We start from the raw sequence: 7360 nt of genomic DNA, 5'->3' as shown, positions 1-7360 counted from the left end.
TTGCATCGTATAAAAAAAAGTTTAAAAACTTTTTTTCTAAATTTAAAGTTTACACGAAACTAGTACACCGCAAGCCCGTGCCGCGTCCACTTATAAATAAAAAAACTACGTTCCATATTCAAAAGTGACATACCTCTGACAGCTCTGCAGCGGTCCGTCGTGTATGAGCGCGCGAGTTTTACTGACGCTGCATGCGGCGACATCGGAAAACTTTTGCCGAATTCCCATCGCTAGGTAAGTAATTATTATTAATATTAACTAGCAAGCCCGGCAGACCTTGTCCTGTCTTAACTATGAAGTTTGAATGGTCAAAAAGGGATACAAGCACGTGATCATAAATAATTATTTAATAACATGACGGTCGCAGTCGGGTCGATTCTTAATTTTTCCTATTTTTCTCGTTTTTTAAACACTTAAGTATGATTTATTCTACTTTGTACGCAGTGTATTACATTTGTTTATAATAAGTAACAATCTGAATCCTGTTCTTCTTAAAATTCAGGATAGGTTTTAATTTTTTTAAAGTGAAAAATTGGGCGTGCGACAAAACATGTGTCGGCTCAGCTACTTGTTAATTATTTTAACATTTTTACTTGTTACTTGTTATTTATTAAATAATTCTTCTTTTCTCATGTTCACTGTTAGTAATTAAACTCCTGTCTTCTTCCAAGCGGTTACCGACTTGGATAAAATTTTTCGTGTGTGTTTTAGTAGGTTCTAGAATGGTTAAAATTCACAATTCGATCAATAAGGTATTGTTTTTAAGGTTCCGTACCCAAAGGGTAAAAACGGGGCCCTATTACTAATCCTTCCTTGTCTGTCTATCTGTCTGTCCTAGGCTGTATCTCAAGAACCACTATAGCTAGACTTCTGAAATTTTCACAGATTGTGTATATCTGTTGCCGCTATAATAACAAATACTGAAAACAAAATAAAATTAATATTTTAGGGGGGCTCCCATACAACAAACGTGATTTTTTCGGCATACAATTTCGGATTGGACATTTAGGAAATGTGTACCAAGTACCTACAGAAATGTAGGACATATAGTTTATCGGGACCGATATTTAGAAGTACTATAATAACATAATTATTTAGTTTGAGTAGACTATAATAACATTATTTAGTTTGTTTCCGGTATTTGAAATATTAATTAATAGTGATGATGAATTATTAATGTACGAAACTTAAACAATTTTACACTAATCCGAAATTTTGGGAACCAATAACGTACATCTGTGCGCTTATTTCGTAAGTTTAGTTTATATATTCAGGCCTCAGGCCTCAGGTCGTGTTCGCGATAAACATTAAGGTCGGTTACAACTTGACACATTAAGGTAGGTTAGAACTTGATATTTTACTAAGCTGAAAAGGTCAGCTCTCATTTAGACGAGTCAATGCGATGATTTTATTGTGTCGTTCAAAATTAGAATAGGCAGATCGACACCGCTGGTGGCAAGTCTGTCAATTCAATGTATAACATAATTTACTTCTTGTGTAGTAAATGAGGTTAAGTTTTGAATAACTAATTTTCAAATACATCGTATCGCATCTGAATCTAACATAAAATGGCTTGCTGTATATACGCTATAATAGCAACGCAGTAGCATACAATATATCTGTGCTGTAATAGCTACGCCGTAAAAGACAAGCCGCGCTGTAGTAGCTACATCTGCGTTGTTGTAGCTTCATTGAAGCATACAAGCTACACTGTAGCATACAAGTTACGCTGTATCATACAAGCTACGCTGTAGCATACAAGTTACGCTGTAGCATACAAGTTACGCTGTAGCATACAAGCTACGCTGTATCATACAAGCTACGCTGTAGCATACAAGCTACGCTGTATCATACAAGCTACGCTGTATCATACAAGCTACGCTGTATCATACAAGCTACGCTGTAGCATACAAGTTACGCTGTAGCATACAAGTTACGCTGTAGCATACAAGTTACGCTGTAGCATACAAGCTACGCTGTATCATACAAGCTACGCTGTAGCATACAAGTTACGCTTAAGTAAAAGGTTTAAGGATTTATATTTTGTGAAATTCCTGTTTAGTAACTTTGTGGGTACATCAGCAGTTTTTAAATTGAATTTATATAAAGAATTCTATTTTATTATGTTATACAAAAAGACAATTATTTGCCTTGATGTATATGAATTCCAAAAACTCTGCTGCTACTACTCGATTTATTGGTATTTATCTACTTACTTTGATTATATAAATGTCCTCCTTGCGTTAAATAAGACGTTTAAAATGATATATTATTTACTTTATATCCTGTATATTAATTTAATGGGTTCTGTAATAATGATTGCTATAAATGTACTTTTGGACTTATTTTATTCGTTATATGATGTTTCGAAGATTTACGCGATCAATTTTATAATTTCGCCTGTTTATTTCAGAATAGCAATCTTCTGTTATATGTTTATTTTATGGTTTATTCAGGATGTAAGTGTATGTTGTAAAATAATTATTATGTTAATACTATTTTTGCCTCTTAGTGTGCACTTTATTAATATTGCAAATTTTCGCTACTTATATATTCACATAATATATTATAATGTTGGAAGGGATTTAACTAGGTGTTTTATAATTCATTATTTATATGTGAATTTAGTTATGTTAATTTTAGTCTTAAATTATATGAGTAAATTTTACTTGGATAACATATTATGCAATAGTTGCTACTGTAATTTATATCATGGAATCTAAACTTAGTATATTTTATCAGAATGCTAGAGGCTTGCGTTCGAAAACAGACACTTTCAAAAGAAATGTTTGCCTCAATTCGTATGATATCATATCTATTGCTGAGACTTGGTTATTAGAAGGTATTATGGACGAGGAATTATTTGATAATAGGTATGTTGTTTGGCGGCGAGACAGGAATTACTCTCTAACTAAGCAATCTCTAGGGGGCGGTGTCCTAATAGCGATACGCCGGGAGTTTGAAGCTATGGGCCGTCCCGAATGGCACACCACTGCTGAGGACCTATGGGTGTCCATAGCTCCGAAGGATAAGTCCTATGATACAATCCACTTTGGCGTTCTTTATCTTTGTAAACAAAATGAGGGAAATAGTTCTACTGTTCAGCTTGAAGCATTTTCAAATAATCTTTTCAATATTGTTAACACGTACCCAAATGATAAATTTATAATTTCTGGTGATTTTAACCTCCCTTTTATTGATTGGAATACTGAAGAAACGCAACCCATGTCAAGTATATCTCTCTTTAGAAGTCACGTAAACTTCCTCGATACCCTGGCGCAGTGTAATCTCACGCAGCGCAGTCAAGTGCGTAATAACAACGACAGGTTACTGGATTTAGTTTTCTCCAATTGTGAGCTGACTGTTACTGCTTGTGACGACCCCTTGGTCCCAGAAGACTTACCGCACCACCGGTCTTTATGTATTGAACTTACACAAGGTGCGGAAAGTAATCTGGAATCCAAAACACGTGTAAAATATTTTTACGGTCGTGGTAAATATCACCTTATTCGTTCATCACTAAACTCAGTGAATTGGCTTGAATGTCTTAATGGCATTAATTTGGATGAGGCGCTTAAGTATTTTTATGATATAATATACGACCTTCGGAACACTCATATACCACATAAGGTCATTTCCCCAAACAGTTACCCGCCATGGTATGACTCTGCCCTAAAGAAAGTCATCAGGGAGAAACACAAATTTCATCGTAAATTTAAAATGTACGGAAATCATAGCGATTACATTACTTTCTCACTGCTTAGGAGTAGAGCCAAATCAATGGAGCACAAGTGTTATGAGTCTTATATTCGTAATACAGAGAACTCGATAGTTAATGACCCTGCACTCTTTTGGAATTTTATAAAAAGTACTCGCAAAACTTCTACTACGTTTCCTTCTTCGATGCGCTTTGAAGGTAAGGTTACAAAAGAAGGTGAGGAAGTTTGCAATTTGTTTGCAACTTACTTCCAGGCAAATTTTCTTGATTCCACTAGTTCGCCTGATGAAACATGTACTGAAGAACATACCGTTCATCAGAACTCCGTGGGAGATATAACGATTGATCCTGATGAGGTACTGAAATTGCTAAAGTTAGTAGATTTGCATAAAGGAGCGGGGCCCGATGATATTTCTCCCCTGTTTATTGTTGAGTGTGCCACTAGCCTAGTTCTCCCACTTACCATTCTTTATTCAAGATCCTTAATGGAAGGATATGTGCCCAGTATGTGGAAGTCAGCATTTATTACACCTATTCACAAGGGAGGGGACAAGGGCAATATTCAAAATTACAGACCAATATCAAAACTCTGTATATTTGCTAAACTATTTGAGAGAATTGTGCATCAACAAGTTTATACTGCTCTCAAAGGCTGGTTTATACCAGAGCAGCATGGTTTTCTGAAGGGTCGCTCAACAACTTCAAATCTCCTCTTAACTTATGACCATGTAAGTTCGGGGATGGATTCAGGCGCACAAGTGGACTTAATATTTACCGACTTTAGCAAGGCTTTTGATCGTATAGATCATTGTATATTGCTCCAGAAGTTATCCAATGCAGGTATACATGGAAATCTCCTTCGCTGGTTTACATCTTATATTTGCAATAGGTCTCAAGCCGTTACTATAAATGGTTTCATTTCTAGGTGGATGTTTGTACCTTCTGGTGTCCCACAAGGTTCCTTACTGGGGCCCTTGCTATTCGCTATTTTTATAAATGATATTTCTTCCTGCTTCCACCATGTTTATTTCTTTTTATATGCAGACGACACCAAAATATTAAAAAACATAACCTCTTTTGATGACTGCCGCCTTTTGCAAGAGGACTTGAATAGATTTGAAGAATATTGTGTGCGTAATAGGCTAGACCTTAACGTATCTAAATGCTTTGCTATCAACTTTAGTCGTAAAGTAAATTTAATCAAGTATAATTACAAGCTTAAGAATAAGGCTCTTATATTCAAAAAATCTACAAAGGATCTGGGAGTTATTGTAGATTCAAAACTAATTTTTGATGAGCATATAGATTACGTTATTAACAAGGCCTCGAAAGCCTTAGGATTTGTAATTAGATCGTGCAGAAATTTCAAATCTATCAAAGTGGTCAAGATCCTGTATTGTGCCTATGTGCGCAGTATCATGGAGTATTGTTCGGAGCTATGGAACCCTGCTTACAATATATACATAGATAGATTAGAGTCTATCCAAAAACGCTTTCTTAGATATCTCCAGTTTAAATGTAATCAATTTCTTTCTAACTACGATGCCAGATGTAAAAAATTCCATTTTCTTCCACTGTGCCTACGAAGGAACATTAGTGACCTTGCTTACCTAAGTAAAGTACTGAATAGTAAAATAGATGCACCCGAATTACTCAGTAGATTTAATATTAATATCCCCTTTAGAAACGCTCGTCATTTTACGCCTCTATATGTCCCACCCTACAACACCTATTACCGTAGGAATTCGTTTGTGTTAAGGTCGAGTGCACGATTTAACAAATTATTGAATACAAATCCGCTTGAAGACATATCCTCCCTTACACCAAATAAAATCAGAAAACTTTTGACTGATGCCTATTTTAATTCTATTCAGTAAACGCCTTTCTATATAAGTAGTTTTATGCACAGCGAGTATAACAATAATATCCATAGACTATATAGACGCATAACGAGTAAGCGCTTGCGAATTCATGATAATATTATATTCCTTTTCTTGTGCTTTAATAAGGTTTAGTTTAGCTTTGTTGCTTATTGTTAGTTAAAATTTTTAATTTATTATGTTGCATAATAATTTAGATCATTGTGTTTGTCATGATTTGATGTTGAGTATATATTTAAGTTCTAACCTATTATACACTAGTGGAAACTTTTAATTGGCATATCGCTGTGTAATATGTATCTTATTGGAGTTGTAAATAGCTGTAAGTTTTCCCAAAAATAAAAAAATAAAAAAAAATAAAAAGTAGCATACAAGTTACGCTGTAGCATACAAGCTACGCTGTATCATACAAGCTACGCTGTAGCATACAAGCTACGCTGTATCATACAAGCTACGCTGTATCATACAAGCTACGCTGTAGCATACAAGTTACGCTGTAGCATACAAGTTACGCTGTAGCATACAAGTTACGCTGTAGCATACAAGTTACGCTGTAGCATACAAGCTACGCTGTATCATACAAGTTACGCTGTAGCATACAAGCTACGCTGTATCATACAAGCTACGCTGTAGCATACAAGCTACGCTGTATCATACAAGCTACGCTGTATCATACAAGCTACGCTGTATCATACAAGCTACGCTGTAGCATACAAGTTACGCTGTAGCATACAAGTTACGCTGTAGCATACAAGTTACGCTGTAGCATACAAGTTACGCTGTAGCATACAAGCTACGCTGTATCATACAAGTTACGATGTAGCATACAAGCTACGCTGTATCATACAAGCTACGCTGTAGCATACAAGTTACGCTGTAGCATACAAGCTACGCTGTATCATACAAGCTACGCTGTAGCATACAAGCTACGCTGTATCATACAAGCTACGCTGTATCATACAAGCTACGCTGTATCATACAAGCTACGCTGTAGCATACAAGCTACGCTGTAGCATACAAGTTACGCTGTAGCATACAAGCTACGCTGTAGCATACAAGTTACGCTGCAGCATACAAGTTACGCTGTAGCATACAAGCTACGCTGTATCATACAAGCTACGCTGTAGCATACAAGCTACGCTGTATCATACAAGCTACGCTGTATCATACAAGCTACGCTGTAGCATACAAGTTACGCTGTAGCATACAAGTTACGCTGTAGCATACAAGCTACGCTGTAGCATACAAGTTACGCTATAGCATACAAGCTACGCTGTATCATACAAGCTACGCTGTAGCATACAAGTTACGCTGTAGCATACAAGTTACGCTGTAGCATACAAGCTACGCTGTATCATACAAGCTACGCTGTAGCATACAAGCTACGCTGTATCATACAAGCTACGCTGTATCATACAAGCTACGCTGTAGCATACAAGTTACGCTGTAGCATACAAGTTACGCTGTAGCATACAAGTTACGCTGTAGCATACAAGTTACGCTGTAGCATACAAGCTACGCTGTATCATACAAGCTACGCTGTATCATACAAGCTACGCTGTATCATACAAGCTACGCTGTAGCATACAAGCTACGCTGTATCATACAAGCTACGCTGTAGCATACAAGTTACGCTGTAGCATACAAGCTACGCTGTAGCATACAAGCTACGCTGTAGCATACAAGCTACGCTGTATCATACAAGCTACGCTGTATCATACAAGCTACGCTGTATCATACAAGCTACGCTGTAGCATACAAG

This window comes from Aricia agestis, chromosome 21, assembly GCF_905147365.1.
Source record: "Aricia agestis chromosome 21, ilAriAges1.1, whole genome shotgun sequence".
NCBI lineage: Eukaryota > Metazoa > Arthropoda > Insecta > Lepidoptera > Lycaenidae > Aricia > Aricia agestis.
The sequence above is the reverse complement of the archived record's forward strand: the minus strand, read 5'-3'. Positions refer to the sequence as shown.